The sequence below is a fragment of the Rhyacophila brunnea genome, unplaced genomic scaffold (genome assembly GCF_057557595.1).
Source record: "Rhyacophila brunnea isolate RB1 unplaced genomic scaffold, BYU_Rbru_1.0 scaffold_1, whole genome shotgun sequence".
Lineage (NCBI taxonomy): Eukaryota > Metazoa > Arthropoda > Insecta > Trichoptera > Rhyacophilidae > Rhyacophila > Rhyacophila brunnea.
Genome location: NW_028232751.1, coordinates 45,932,693 through 45,949,855, shown reverse-complemented (window position 1 = coordinate 45,949,855; position 17,163 = coordinate 45,932,693).

Sequence of the window (17,163 nt, the reverse complement as noted above, 5' to 3'; positions counted from 1 at the left end):
TGCGTTTTTTTGACACAGATAATTTTTAGGTCAATCGATAGTGGAGAATTTTTTTATGGATCAATTAAAACTTTACAATGTAAGCGATTGCATCGTCCATAGCGACGAAATTGTTACTTAGTATCAATGTTGATTTTTACTCAATTATGAAGTATCTCTATCTCTATCGTTGCATATTTTTCATTGTATGTTCACACGTGACGTGCAATATTTCTTTGAAAATGTAGGTATGTTGGAATTGACAACAAAAATCCAGTTTAATATTCGCTTAAGGCGAATCCTCTACCTACCAGAGGCATATAGATGAAAATACAAAGCTTGCAATTTGAAACATTTTTTTGATAATTTACAATTTAAACCAGAGGGTTGGAGCAGACCCTTTTTTGAGTTGCTCCGGTCCAGCTCCTAATACTTGCTCCAGCTGCGCTCCAGGGTCTGCTCCGCTCCGGGTAAAAATAATCGGTACCTATTGTATGTAGGTATTAAAAAAAAACTTTAGTAAGTAGTTTTAAAATAAGGTTCATGATTCGTCATTTTTATTGTTAATTTTATTGAAGTTATACTTCTTTGGCGTAACAAAACAAAAACAACAAAACAAATTATTGGAGCGCCGCTGGTTCATTTTTACACGTTAACTTTATCACTAAATAAATTATAAAAAAGGTAACAACTATCACTGTGACGATCCTTTGTTGACGTAAAGTATTGCAATTGGCCGACAATGACTGTTATATTGGTATGTTGGTATACCTCAATCACGCCATTTCCACTATTTCCATATTCCTGGATAACTTCAATAAATTATAGTACCTACTTAACTTTCAACATATTTCATTTAAACAACGTGTTTTATTTAAGGTGCAATTAGTGATAGTTACGAAATGATTTTTCATAAATATAACCTCAAACTGACGTAAACAGTACCTATATAATTTTAGGAAAATGTTGAGTCTTCGCCTCAAATAATATTTATTGATGATAAATGCTTATGATATTGATTGAAAATACACTATGTTTAACAAAGACATTGCTCGGTGCCAGAATCAAATCTCTTTGATGTTTAACGATATTTAACTCATTTAAATATTTTTCGAATGTTTGTTTGACAATAAAATCTGAGTGACATGGTTTGTCATTAACATGTTTTGTATTTTTGTATTTGTTTGTATTTGTAACAAAGTATTAATTTGATTTTTTCTTCTTAATCCTAAAAATATTATAATGTGCATATGTAACGCAATATGTCTAGAAAATGACAGATAGGTACGGAATATAATAAAAACCCATGCCAACATAATTTCAATTCAATTTTTATTCAATTACTGCGACTTACTGCGATGTTGTGAAATTAAATTTATTGTGTAACCACTTCAGATGGCAACAGTTCGCAGGTACATAGGTCAACAGGTAGAGAGTAGACAAGGGGCTCTAGACTCCTCTGACTGGGCTCTAGCCTGGGGGCCCGGGCATAGGAGGGGCTCAGCATGGCGGATCAACCAGCTAAGTTAAATTAACAGACATTACAAATTCACTCTAATAGTAAAAAAGTCGCCTACGGAGCTAGTTTACTTCAAGGCTTTAAAAATGTAGTTACGCGATGTAATTTGACGTGATATGACGATTGATATACCTACTTAAATGATAATTTTCGTGTAGAATTTGGGAAACACTACTGTAGACAATAGCACTGCCCATGACTTTAGCGATAGCCCTCTAGAATATGTGGGGGCCATGAGGCATACCATCGACGGAAATTTTGTAAATTATCCTCATCTACACAATATGTTGGTGTATCATATGTGGATTGGTTGTTCGACATTCACTTGATTTTTATTCAAACGGTCACAAACAAGTCATTTTATTTGCGCTGCTTTAAAAACTTCACTAATGACTATGGTTATAAAATATTTGATTTAAAACCACACATATTATAATATTATGTACTTAATACATTTTTTTCGACTACTTTATTGGCGCTTGAATGCTAGAAATACGCGCGCAACATTTTACTGTACATTTACACAGTTATATTTAATCTGTGGTACAAATATATAATTCCAATAGAAAAATGTGTCTTGCAGACAAAATAATTCTTACCTATATGTATCTATCTATTTTGCTTGCTTCCGGCGTATGGTTTTAGCGGTATTGAGAAACGCTAGATGTAACACGATACACACGATTTGGCAAGAAAAACGGTAAGTTATAAGTTGTATGCAACGCAGTTTCAAATAGTGACTGTGCCGAAACTAGATTCGACATAAATAATAAATAAAAAAACAAATAATAAATAGTGTAAGTTTACCTTAAAAAATGTTAATTTTTGTTTCTAATGTTTTGAGTTGTTTAAATTGTAAATTATAAATAAAATTTATTAAATAGCAAGCTTTATATTCTGCCAATATGTGCCTCTAGTAGGCAGAGTATTCACTGTAAGGATACAAATAAAGGCAATTAATTTATTATAGATAAATTTATTTGTAATTTTAAAAGACTATGGGTCGTCTTTTTCTTATTTAGGATTTACAGATTTTTAGATTAACACAATTAAAATGAGGGTTTACGTTAAATTCAATTCAATTCACTAATCTGGCAGGAAACTTCATTTTTCTCGCTTCGAATTTATTTATACTTCCCCAAGATGTGATAACTTGGCAAATTATGCTACCCTGATATTTATTTTTTTCGGCGCCGTCTTCATTTTGAAGGTTGGTGACCAATTTAAGTGCGAATACGTCTACCTATCCTGGGTCAGTCGTATAAGATCACCAACGCCTTAGACATCGTTCCAATTACGGACGTATCGTTGGCAAGAAAATTTACGTACGCACTCTACTGTCTTCAACCTTTCCCTGAATTATGAGCTGGAGTAAATCATATGTCTATAATATAAGCATGCAATTATTTTTAAGCGCTTTATAGTAGCTATAAGTTGTCTTAGCCTATTCTATTGACTTGTCCTAATTGACCTAAAACCTCCACATTGGTAATGTGATAAGCCCAAGAAATAGTGACGATGATGACGCAATCTATTACTCAGAAGATTCAAAAGGGGGGCCCGAAACAGCTCAAACCAGCCATATAATTAAGAAAGTTAGAATAAACAATTTACCCAAAGCAAAATAAAATCCCTACAGCAAACATCAAAGGGTCCCATGATATAAGCACTCAAACAAATACGTACTTGCACACAATTATGTTGTACAAACAAAATACACCAACCATTTTAATATGTCAGATTATGTGTCATCACTGGCATTCTTCATTATTAATTATTTCTAGTTAAAGGGTGTGATTCTATGAAAGAGGTACCTACATTTATATTTTATTTTGATTCTCGTCTATTAGTGGAAGCCAGTGGCAAACAAATTTTGAAAATAGCCGATATACTGGATTATTTGTTAGGTTAGGTTAGGTTATGTCATGTTAGGTTAGGTCAAAATTCTTGAATTCATAAACGCTGAAATTGGTCATGAAAATTGCCGCTGTTCCCGCCTGGCTTCCAGTAAACAGACTTATACCTTTATTTTTCATCATGGGTGACCTCAAAATCATTCAGTACGTCGGAGGTCCACGTCACTGTCAGGAATTGTCAACAGTAATCCAACGGTAAAGGATCGTTACTATTAGGCACCTAAGGTGATTAAATTATTTTGTTTCATATAATCGCGCAATCTTGTAGCATGTTTTGATGCACTCGCTGCAATATTTCACAGTATGTGATCCTTTCAAGTTGTGTGTAAAGTAACAATTTGGCACAAAGTCTATTTTCACAAAATGCTTGTATTTATATAAATATATCTTGGCATGAAATCGTCATTGCAGTAGCTAGGTTATAAGTCACTCATCTGTTATCTTTGAAGCCTTCGTTTTAAAAATGACTTCTAATGAATGTAACAATTTGTAAAGCACACATTGAATTATTTATTTATACCAAGACGCTTGTTTTCTCACAAAATCTTTTTTAAAAATCTGCTATAATCACTTTTATTTACAGTCTAATGATGTTTGTTCACCATCATTATGTATCTTTTTTTGTTTAGATTTATCTTACTATATGACGTCACGTTCTAAGGAGGCGGGAAGGGGTCTGATATAATATGATAATTTGTGATGAAGAGAGGAGGAGGGGTCAGAGAAAATTTGACGTCACAAAGTAGACAAAAAATATGAAAGGATCTGAAAACACAATACTGGAAAATGGGGATTTACGGATAAATATTTAAAAAAAGTCTTAAAAAAATGTTCTAAAGTTCGGTTCTGAGCGAAACTATTCAGGCGGTTTCTTTCTTTGGTCATAATATGATTAACAGCACTAAAGCCTGATTCCACAAGATATGAGGTAAGGAAAGGTATCATTAAACTGAATATCATTTTCCCTATATTTGGATATAAAACAGGCATTTTTTTATTTTGCCATAGGTTTTCATATCCACCACTATCGAATTTATGTTTACTTTCTTCATAATATCTAATAATTTATAACTTTTTAAATTGTCACGGAGAATTTTAAGAAAACATAAAGAATTTTTTAAACCCCTACCGCCCCCCATGATAGCTGGAACGCCTGGAACTAGTGGGCGTTAGGGACCAGGTTGACTACCCCTGGTCTAAGGTATGAATGCTAATTAGTTTATTAAAGTTTTTTTGAAGTAATACTTCTTTTGGCGCGTTTAGGAAATCAGATCAGTGTGTATTTTTGGCGTGTGGCATGTAACACATGATTTATTTTTTCACACGAAAAAAAACGCACTCGATTGGATTCAAACCACCGATTGTTCGGTTATCAGCCGAACGCACTACCTTTACACCAAAGAATGATACTGCAATCGTGACGATTATACAGTATAATACTATAGTTTAGAATTTTTCCGTTGCCTAGGCAGCGAATTTATTATTGTCGGCCATATGCAATTCCTAGCGTAAACAAACTATTCGTAAACGTAAACGTTAGAGTGACAGTTGGTACTTCAAAAATAAAAACAACGAGAAACCATTATATAATTAAGTAATATAAGTTAAAGTGTATAGAAATAAACTAACGGCGTTCCAATAAGCGGTCCTTTTTCTTGAGTGTGTAATTTAACAAGATAATAATTAAGAGCTAGTCAAAGAATCTAGCTTATCACAAGTTTTGTTACGCCAAAGAAGTATAACTTCTAACGCGCGTACATAAGTACACACACCGATTTTTTTGTTTGTTTTACTTCCACATTTTTAACTCATTTTAGTGCTAACACCGTGACGCGTTTGGAGTAATTGGCCATTAGATATAATTCACGGTACCTACATCTTGATGCATTAGCAAAATAAACCAACAATGTTGTAAAACAATAGTGTAACTTGAAATCCCCCCCCCCCCATCACCCGCATAAAAATTTTCTCTTCTTCTACCATAAAATATAAATAATCCGCATTTTTCTGTTTACGAAATAATTAAATTTATATGAGCAGACCCAGATGTCTACGAGCAAGCTTGTTTACTGTGGGTCTTTTATTTTTCATACACACTCATGATGTGATCCAGCCATAAAAATTTTGAACTATATGACTGCCAATTTATAGTAGGCCCAGTTGGTAGAGCAGCCGTTTCTGAAACCGTGGATCGATTCCGTGGCTAAACAAAATCGCGTGATGTATTTTCAACGTGTTTGATCCAGTGCTGGGATCTTAACTGGGTTGGGCAATTGGTTTACTACTTATTCTTCGTAAAAAAATCTCTGTTAATACAACATTACTCCGTGGAGATCAATTACATATTTGGACATTTATTTCAATTTCAAGTATACAAACACATTGCATCATTGTGTTCCATAAAATATAGCTACATTATGTGAACGGAACACAATTTTCGTGAAATCGTATACGATCATACATTTTAATAATATGCGTTGATTGATGTTGTTTTGAACATGTTGGCAGTTTAAGAATTCCATACCCTGCCGAATTCACGCACTCGGCAGATAATTTGCCTAATTCATGAATAAGCTAACGGGCTTGAATTTTTCATGAATTATGCAAAATTTTGCCGATTTCATGTAATAGGCAATTTTGCACATTCGGTGTAACAGATATACAATTTGGCACCCCCAGGCAAATGACATTCTAGCGACCCCTCCCCTTCTATGGAGTACGCTGTAGATATATCAAAGGTTTCAAATCTGTGTGCCGCAAGATATTGTTCCATACAACAAAGGTCAGTCGATAGTCAAGTAGATATTCAAAAATGTCATTAAGATTATTTCTTGGCCAGGAATCAGTTTTAGTTCTTTCAAGCATACAAAATGTTTTCTATTATATAAGTTTATTCTTATTCAATGACCATATTCGCCACATAAGAGTATATGGACACTACACGACGCCACCAAGAATCCCTGTTTCTCATCAGTCTTCTTGCATTTTCCAAGGTCAAACCAGCATCTCTAGCTCCATCGTATAAACACTGTGAATGATATTCAGCGACTATTCAGTACACCAGGATCTGATTCACTCGAAGCATGGCCCCACGTGGGGCAGGGGAGCTGGCAGGACTCTAGCTTAGGGGCCCGGCCTGGCAGGTCAATCAGATAAGTGAGATAAACAGAATTTTTTTTTGCTCTAATAGTAAAAACAAGTTGACTGCGGCGCTATTTTACTTCGAATGTATTAACATTAAATAATACGATTGTGGGATGCAATTTTTGTTTATTGTCTGTCAATACTTGCCATCTGATTATTAACTAACACTGTCAGAATACGAACGTCGAATAGGAGGAATCTAATAATCGAGTACATTCGAATCGAGTTCTATTCCTATTTGGATAGTGAGTTCTCCTAATTAAGTTCTATCTCCCGCGATGTGCAGATTGTAACTTCATGTATTTAAAGCTGTCATCACTCTCGATCATGGCACCCATAAGGGTGGGGCTGATAGGGCTCTAGCCTGGGGACCTGAGCTGGCGTGGCGGATCAACCAAATAAGTAAGATAAACAGATAGATATCACAAATTTGTATTAACAGTTTTAAAAAGTAACATGTGGCACTCTTTCACTTCAGGGTTATTAAATTTTTTTGACTATTAATTGTGTCGTATGAAGATCAATAATTCAAGTTGATCAATTGTTGGCAGTGTGACGCTCTACAGCAGCGTTTTACAAATGGTGCTCCGCTTTTTTCCGATTGATTTAGCGATTATTTGTATTTTTTTAAACCTCAGTTACAGGTAGGGGGGCCAACAAAGATTCTGGCATGGAGGCTCGCTTCAGTATGTGGGGGCCATGCTCTCGATTGTAACCAAGTTACGAGGTAAAACGTCACGCAGATACGTTGAATGTTGACGATCTTTTTTTGTTAGTCTTAAAATATTAACGCATTCGCTGCTGAAGAGATAATGAGATTTTAATTGCCCCCTTTAAAATGCACGTTAATTACATCGATCGGCCGCCTGGTCATTACGCGCCGTGTGCGTCTTCCGCGTCCAAAGTATTAATATAGGTCAAATATTATAGACCTCTATCTATAATATTTGACATTTCGATTCTAACCTTTCAATTTTACCCATAACCTCACATGTCAAATTTATTCTATTATTGAACTATGAAAACTATAAATCTCGCCAAATTATCAAGTATTTATGCACGTAAATCAATCAAGTGTTGATTTAAAAACAATATGTCTGTATTAAAAACGATTTATATAATTTGCGTCACTTAAATCAAGTATCAATCTTCTCTCTATCGATTAATTTTTCTGATCCCGACATTGCAACCGTTGAGAGGTACGGAGTTCTTTGTAATTCCGGTAATAGAACTCTAGAACGCAAGCGTTCTCATTGACCGGCGCGGTCCGACTGCCTGCTATGTGCACAGTCATGATGAAGTCCATACAGTACAAAGAACGCTGAACCATGGACGCTCCTGATTTACTCTATTAGGAATACGTTCGCAACACGGGATTCGTAGAAATGGTATGTTCAAAAAACGACGAAGATTCGTAAACGTTATTTCCCATGGTTACATCAAACTCGCAGACGTCATATTCCATGCTGACTTTTGATTTGAAGGTTATATCGACATCTATTGCCAACAATGAATTCTTTAAGTTTTTGTAATATCGATCGCAAAAACACCGCAACAAATATGTACTGATTTCACATCTATTTGTACATTTCTGTGTCATGTTGACGTTGATGCATCTGACTACTGTTTCAGTGAAATTGTAGTACATTCATTATCGTCCTTGTCTATCCACAGCTTTGTGAATGTGAAATCTTCATAAATTTTGTGTTTTATTTATTTTATTCGTCTCAACAAAATTAAAATACTTACATATAATATCATAATTCACATTATCACCCTTCACATCGCCTTCTTGTATACCCGAGGAAAATTCTTTATATATAAAGTTTACGCATATCATGAAATAATTGATATATATGAGTCGTATAGTTCCTATATACGATAAGTCCACTTTAATGATATTTCGGCAAACTCAATATTTTCATTTAATACTATTTTTTATTATGAAAACATTTGATTGAATTTATATTTTGGTGGTGTGTTTTTTTATACAAATATTCACTAATTAGCTGTCTACAAGGTCGCATGAACTTTTCGGCCTTTGGAACAAACCGCACTGTGGATTTATCGCCAATAGGAATTCATCGTGATTTTGAAACTCTCTTTTCATATGAATTTATAGCCTTTAGGAACCGATCAACAGAACCAAATTGTGGAGCGCTGGCGGTAGAAAAAAATGTCATCATTATCTCAATTTTGACCAAAAGTGGATTTATCGTATATAGGAACTATACGACTCATATAATATATATACAAAATGTAAAAATCAAACAGAATCGGAGTCATGGAGAGTTGGGATATTCTTACGTATGCCTTGTGTGTAGATGCCCAGTTGGCGTTGTATGACCATATTTTACATATAATTATAATAGGTGCATGCACCATATACAAGTAAATAAACAATGATGTAGGTTTTTCAAACTCTTTGTGAAAGCAGAATATCAAACGCCGTGATATAAAATCCTTATTTCATAATTATAAAACTCATTTTCAAATAGCCACGTACTGACTGAGCGAAAAGCCTCGCGAAGCTGCCTCAGGCATTTGCTTTGCGAAAATCGCTGCGCGAGGTAGTTCACGAGCCAGCTTGTAACGAAATTAACGCCACCCAAGGCAGGCCCCTTTGAGCATCGATAAACCGACAACGATTGGATCGATCGTTATAATTAAATTAAATAAATAGTATAGGTGGGCGTTGTTTAATAATTTCTTCACATAATATGGTCTACCACGTTCGGAGTACTTCCATGTATCTACTTTATATTTTTTGTATTTACTCTTTACTGTTACTATTTCTTTGCTTTTAATTGTCATATTGTGAATGTCTGTAAAGTTCACCATAATATATAAAATAAATAATAATTTAAATTTGAATAATCAATCGATGTCTTCTAAAACTAGCAAATTAATCCACAATAATTAATGCTGACTAAATTTTATTCACACAATGGGACAATTTGTAAACTTTCTAAATACCAGGAACTTTTTTTTAACGTGTCCAGGAAAAAACATTGTTTTGGATTTGTGTGGTTTCCAAGGAAGAACGATGATGTATGTGTATGTACGTGAATCGTTATTGCAAATGTAATAAATTTGTATTTTTTTTGTCATTTGTATTTAAAATTTATAAAGATCTAATGCTGTCATTTTACTTATGCGATCATCGTAACCGAATGTACGTTCAAACGACAATGATTAGACTTGTTCGATCATCGCCTACTTGATTTGCAATCATCGCATAAGTCAGATTGCCAAAATACTGTTTTTATAGCACCATCGCTACTATAGTAAGAAATAAGATATTATGTTATTGTATTCTGCATAACCATTGGCTAATGTAACACGAGAAAAAAAGCCTGCAAGACTTGAAGAGCTCCAAGAATACACATTGAGTTATTATGGCATCAGCCTTAGAAATATTTTATCTAAAGAAGAGACTGATGTTTTGTCAGACTGTCTTCTATCAAAGGTTGGCGACCAACTTGCAGTACACCTCTCTATCCTTGGTCAGTCATATCAGATCCCTGACGCCTTGGACACTGACACTAATAGATGTTATGTGTAGCCAACAAAATGTCATTCTACCTATGCTCATGCTGCCTCCCGGGAGTAAATAACACATCTCACTGTTGAGAATATGGCAAACATTGATGAAGGGTGCAAAATCATCAATCGCATAATAGACTATGTACAAGACTGTTATAGCATGCTTCTCGGGCTCCGAGTCGAAGACGCCAGATTTCATACAAAACCCTATGAATTGGGCATTCGGTTTATACGTTTCAACTGTCGCTAGGTAGATGTGTGCGGTCTCCACAAGCAACATTGGATCGCGATTCTCTGAAAGTTTGATTTATGGCTGTGCGGCACACGAGGCGACTGAGAGCCGACTAACATTCATATGACCACAGCGATGAAATCTCAAGAGAGTTATCCATAAGTGTGGACAGTGACTGAAGAAGCTAATTTTTTTTGTCATTTGTATTACTTACAAAGATCTAATGCCGTCATTTTACTTATGCGATCATCGCAACCGAGTCTACATTCAAATGACAATGATTTGACTTGTTCGATCATCGCATTGACTTGCAATCATCGCATAAGTGAGATTGCCAAAATACTGTTTTTATAGCACCATCTCTATTGTAATCATGGAAATTGTAATAAGGTGAATTAAGCTATACATTTCATTATCTACTTATATAAAAAATGGTGTATAAAAATATGAGCAATTATTAAAGTATATCCCGAAGCTCATGACGGCATCTGCGGCATAATTACCGAAGAAAGCTTGCTAAAATTATCGTGACTACACGTTTACTTCGTAAACGTCACATTTTAAGGTTATGTATCGTATTATGATAAAGGCCATAGACAAGATGATCTGTAGTACATATTTATTAAATTTAAATATTATCATCCCATAATATTATGTAATTTTTATAAATAACGCCTTTGTGAAATAAAATATTAATTAAAATTTCTGTGTATAATTAATTAATTCATATAATTATTATTACCAAGTCTATGGTCAGTATCATAGACTAATGTCAGTATTTTAATAATAATATGACAAACTATTAAGTGTCCGATTGAAATAAAATGCAATATACGGACTTTTGGCTCGCCAATGGAGCGTTGGCACTAGATATTCGAAAGTTAATTAGCTTTGTAGACGGCAAAAAGATTTTCGTAGTAAAGAGGTTTTTCTTATAGAGTATTTTTTTTACTCCATCTGGCAATATTCGCATTTTATTCGCATTCGCGTTGTCGTTTTTTGACAGGTATTAATTCATAAAACGTTGATTATTAGATTAATTGCATATTTATTCGTTTATTTGTCTAAATAATTGTGTTTTAACGTGACATTAGTCGACTCTAGTGTTTGAACATCTCCGAAAATCAGTAATTTGTAGATTTTGTTTCACTTCATCGAATTTAACCTTACTCTCAGATTGGTGTCTTGTCCAATTAAATACACAACTCTTAGCTTGTATCTACATTCCGTGAGACTAAACGTATTACAGTTGGCTAATTTGTCTGTTTATGTGTGTAGATTTTCATTGAGTTGGGTACCTATATTCAAATCATTCGGTTTGAGGTTATATCTGTTGTGTGGCAATTTTTAAAAGTTTCGTTGAAAGTGCTTTCATTCCATTTAAAACATCGTCATTTTTCATGAGATACAAGCGACCTTGTCATGAATTTGTGTGTTTAATTGGAAAACATGATATCATTGATTAATCGCAAACATAATTTCTGATATCATTGTGCGAGCATATTATAAACTGACATCGCATCGCATTGAAAATGTATTTCATCACAAAGTGCATAGATTAATCGCATATTTATTCGTTTATTTGCCTAAATAATTGTGTTTTAACGTTACATAAAGGGGCTCGTAAACGAGCAACTTTTGACAGCAATTGTGTTGCTGTTAAAAGTTCCCCAAAATACGAAAATAAGTAGTAGTCTACGTTGCCGAAACTTACCATCTATTGTCTTTGCTTTCTGGCAGCACGGTTGGTCGATATATCGAATATCGAACTCAATTAAAAAATAAAGCATAAATCTATTTCATTCTCGCTCTACTCCATATGTTCGTCTCTGTTTGATCTCACCCCTAGCAATAATAAAAACATTTGTGACAACCGATTCGACAATACGTTGTTGTAATTTTTCGCTGTGTCGTTATTAATATTATTATGGTGGTATTACTAATTGTCAATTCACACTACGTACAATGAATAAATGGACAGACGACAGGGTATTGGAGCTTATTAATGTGGTTTATTTACGTTCGGAGCTATGGAACATCGAATCCAAACTATAATGATCCTAAGGCCTACCGCGCATGAACGATTTACTATCGTACGGTCAACAATCGAGGAGTTGTAACCATCGTATTGCAATGCAACCCCGCGCATGGACGATCGAACGAACGGCCGAATTGAAAATCTGTTTTCAGACACAAAATTTTACACCGATTCGAACCGGCCGGGGTCCCATTGGCTATGCTATTAAATGAGAGCCCGCACATGACAAGTCATGGCCGGCCGAGAGTGCACTCATACATGCACGCACAAGTGACGCGGTCGTATGGAGCACACGCATACATCGAACCGTTATGAGATCCACATTTGACTTGACAGTTCATCGATGCGTACCTATTGGCTTTGCATGCGCGTACCAGTCCCATTTTTTCAGTTTCTTTCTTCATAAATTAATAATATATACACCCACATTTTAAAACAGTTTGATAATCTATACAAAACCTCTATATATTATATAATATAAGCTCTACAAAATCCATTTTGACGTTTCTTATATTGCGTCCGCCATTTTTCGGTGCGGATGCATATCTTCAGTGCGTGCGCATTGCCTCTGATCTATATCACGCCATGTGCGCTCAAACATACTGGCCGGTAATAATTTGGATCATGCGCGAGCAAACCAACGATTGTCCGAATGCTAACGGCCGGTTATGTAATCGTCCATGCGCGGTAGGCCTAGTCTGCTTTCGGTCTACTAGGGCAGCTAAATAGGGTAGGAAAGTATCGAATTATTAACACTAATTGTATCAATTACAACAAGTTAACCGTCTGAACTATCAAAACTGTCTATCACGGTCTAAAATTTATCACAGCCAAGAGAGGTGCTGTTCAAACATAGTACTTATTGTGACTGATGTTTTGTCATATTATCAAAGGTTGGCGACCAACTTGCAGTACACCTCGCTATCCTAGGTCAGTCATATCAGATCCCTGACGCCTTGGACACTGAGACTAATAGATGTTGTGTAGCCAATAAAATGTCATTCTACCCATGCTTATGCTGCCTCCCGGGAGTAAATCGTACATCTCACTGTGGAGAATATGGCAAAGATTGATGAAGGGTGCAAAATCATCAATCGCATTATAGACTATGTACAGGACTATTATAGTAAGCTTCTCGGGCTCCGAGTCGAAGACGCCAGATTTCATACAAAAACCTATGAATTGGGCATTCCGTTTATACGTTTCGACTGTCGCTAGGTAGATGTGTGCGGTCTCCACAAGCAACATTGGATCGCGATTCTCTGAAAGTTTGATTTATGGCTGTGCGGCACACGAGGCGACTGAGAGCCGACTAACATTCCGCGACATTCATACGACCACAGCGATGAAATCTCAAGAAAGTTATCCATAAGTGTGGACAGTGACTGAAGAAGCTAATTTTTTAAATAAAGATCTAAGGGCTTGAACAGACAGAGAGCGGTCGGCATTCTGCGTTCAACCGACCGTTGACCGGTAGCGTTCAATACGAGTTCCGACAGCAGACATGTGTGGCGGTCAACAGTAATGCGTTCCATTTGTATACAAACGTTATAGTGACACGGGCGCTGTGACTGCGAGACCGCTGTATTCCGACTGCGAGTGGGAGTGAGTACGCAACAGCGGTGCGTTCTCACTTCCACTCGCAGAACGCACCGCTGTTGCGTACTCACTCCCACTCGCAGTCAGAATACAGCGGTCTCGCAGACACAGCGCCCATGTGGTTTCGCCCTATGTTGTTTGACAGCTCAAATTCCGAAGACGAAAAATTGCTTTTGTCGAGCTTATAGGCGTCTCAAACAAAACAAAAGCACTGGATGCATCCAATAAATATGAAGCGAGAAGAAGGAGAATTTAATTTTCTTTTTCCGCAATTCATTAAAGATGAAAAACGATTTTTTATTTACTTTCGCATGTCAATACAAAGCTTCGATGAATTATATAATTTGATTAAATTTGACATTTTATCAAAAACGTATGTGAACGTGTCCACGGCTAAACGAAAAATAGTAAAAGACGAAGTTTCGTTTAATAGGTACCGTATTGGTTAGGTTAACTTTTTCAAGAAACCAATAAAATTTTCTAACTAAAACTAGTGTAAGATTTAAGTGTCTAACATCATTGTTAGTGTGGCTATTCACTCTAGGGATCTGTACAATATACAATATTGCGTAATGTAATTGTTACGCCCGAATCGAGTAATTACTTGTAAACTAAATATGATCTAGGTACTAAAATTACTGCTGTAATCAATGCATTTTATCAAACCGGATATTTAAAAACTTAATATCGATGATTTTAAACGAAGTGACATATAAACTTATTTGTTTGTGTACCTACCTCTATCTATAATATTTGACATTTCGATTCTAACCTTTCAATTTTACCCATAACCTCACATGTCAAATTTATTCTATTATTGAACTATGAAAACTATAAATCTCGCCAAATTATCAAGTATTTATGCACGTAAATCAATCAAGTGTTGATTTAAAAACAATATGTCTGTATTAAAAACGATTTATATAATTTGCGTCACTTAAATCAAGTATCAATCTTCTCTCTATCGATTAATTTTTCTGATCCCGACATTGCAACCGTTGAGAGGTACGGAGTTCTTTGTAATTCCGGTAATAGAACTCTAGAACGCAAGCGTTCTCATTGACAGGCGCGGTCCGACTGCCTGCTATGTGCACAGTCATGATGAAGTCCATACAGTACAAAGAACGCTGAACCATGGACGCTCCTGATTTACTCTATTAGGAATACGTTCGCAACACGGGATTCGTAGAAATGGTATGTTCAAAAAACGACGAAGATTCGTAAACGTTATTTCCCATGGTTACATCAAACTCGCAGACGTCATATTCCATGCTGACTTTTGATTTGAAGGTTATATCGACATCTATTGCCAACAATGAATTCTTTAAGTTTTTGTAATATCGATCGCAAAAACACCGCAACAAATATGTACTGATTTCACATCTATTTGTACATTTCTGTGTCATGTTGACGTTGATGCATCTGACTATTGTTTCAGTGAAATTGTAGTACATTCATTATCGTCCTTGTCTATCCACAGCTTTGTGAATGTGAAATCTTCATAAATTTTGTGTTTTATTTATTTTATTCGTCTCAACAAAATTAAAATACTTACATATAATCTCATAATTCACATTATCACCCTTCACATCGCCTTCTTGTATACCCGAGGAAAATTCTTTATATATAAAGTTTACGCATATCATGAAATAATTGATATATATGAGTCGTATAGTTCCTATATACGATAAGTCCACTTTGATGATATTTCAGCAAACTCAATATTTTCATTTAATACTATTTTTTATTATGAAAACATATGATTGAATTTATATTTTGGTGGTGTGTTTTTTTATACAAATATTCACTAATTAGCTGTCTACAAGGTCGCATGAACTTTTCGGCCTTTGGAACAAACCGCACTGTGGATTTATCGCCAATAGGAATTCATCGTGATTTTGAAACTCTCTTTTCATATGAATTTATAGCCTTTAGGAACCGATCAACAGAACCAAATTGTGGAGCGCTGGCGGTAGAAAAAAATGTCATCATTATCTCAATTTTGACCAAAAGTGGATTTATCGTATATAGGAACTATACGACTCATATAATATATATACAAAATGTAAAAATCAAACAGAATCGGAGTCATGGAGAGTTGGGATATTCTTACGTATGCCTTGTGTGTAGATGCCCAGTTGGCGTTGTATGACCATATTTTACATATAATTATAATAGGTGCATGCACCATATACAAGTAAATAAACAATGATGTAGGTTTTTCAAACTCTTTGTGAAAGCAGAATATCAAACGCCGTGATATAAAATCCTTATTTCATAATTATAAAACTCATTTTCAAATAGCCACGTACTGACTGAGCGAAAAGCCTCGCGAAGCTGCCTCAGGCATTTGCTTTGCGAAAATCGCTGCGCGAGGTAGTTCACGAGCCAGCTTGTAACGAAATTAACGCCACCCAAGGCAGGCCCCTTTGAGCATCGATAAACCGACAACGATTGGATCGATCGTTATAATTAAATTAAATAAATAGTATAGGTGGGCGTTGTTTTATAATTTCTTCACATAATATGGTCTACCACGTTCGGAGTACTTCCATGTATCTACTTTATATTTTTTGTATTTACTCTTTACTGTTACTATTTCTTTGCTTTTAATTGTCATATTGTGAATGTCTGTAAAGTTCACCATAATATCGACGGCCCCAGGAAAAACCGGTGTAAGTCTAAAATCACAAATGTTCAGGAGAGCGAAAAAACTAAAATATTTACGCTATTAAATTCATCATATAAAATGAGTGAGTTTTTTTTAATCTTATTTAAGTAAATCAGATAGACCATTTTATGGTCTATATTTCTATCAAAATTTAATGGTGATTAATTGATTAACAGCTAAGATAATGACCAAAAATCGTTTTTATTTGGAATAATATTACGCGCTTGATGTTTTGACTCGGTTCAACATGCTTTTGCGCGGACAAAATAGATCACTGACTCCGCACAGCAGACTTATATTCTGGTATAGAACAGTTTTTTACGTCGCGTTTTTCTTACTCTATACGATTTTATTAAACACAACCATAGTTATCGTGCTCTTTTACGGAACAACCATTATAGCGCATTATTTAGCTCGAAATAGGACAGCGTGAATACAAAATAATGACAAAGAGTAAGGAGACATATTGACATACAGTTTTTTTGTATGAAATTTTTATTACAGAAAAGTATCTAAGTA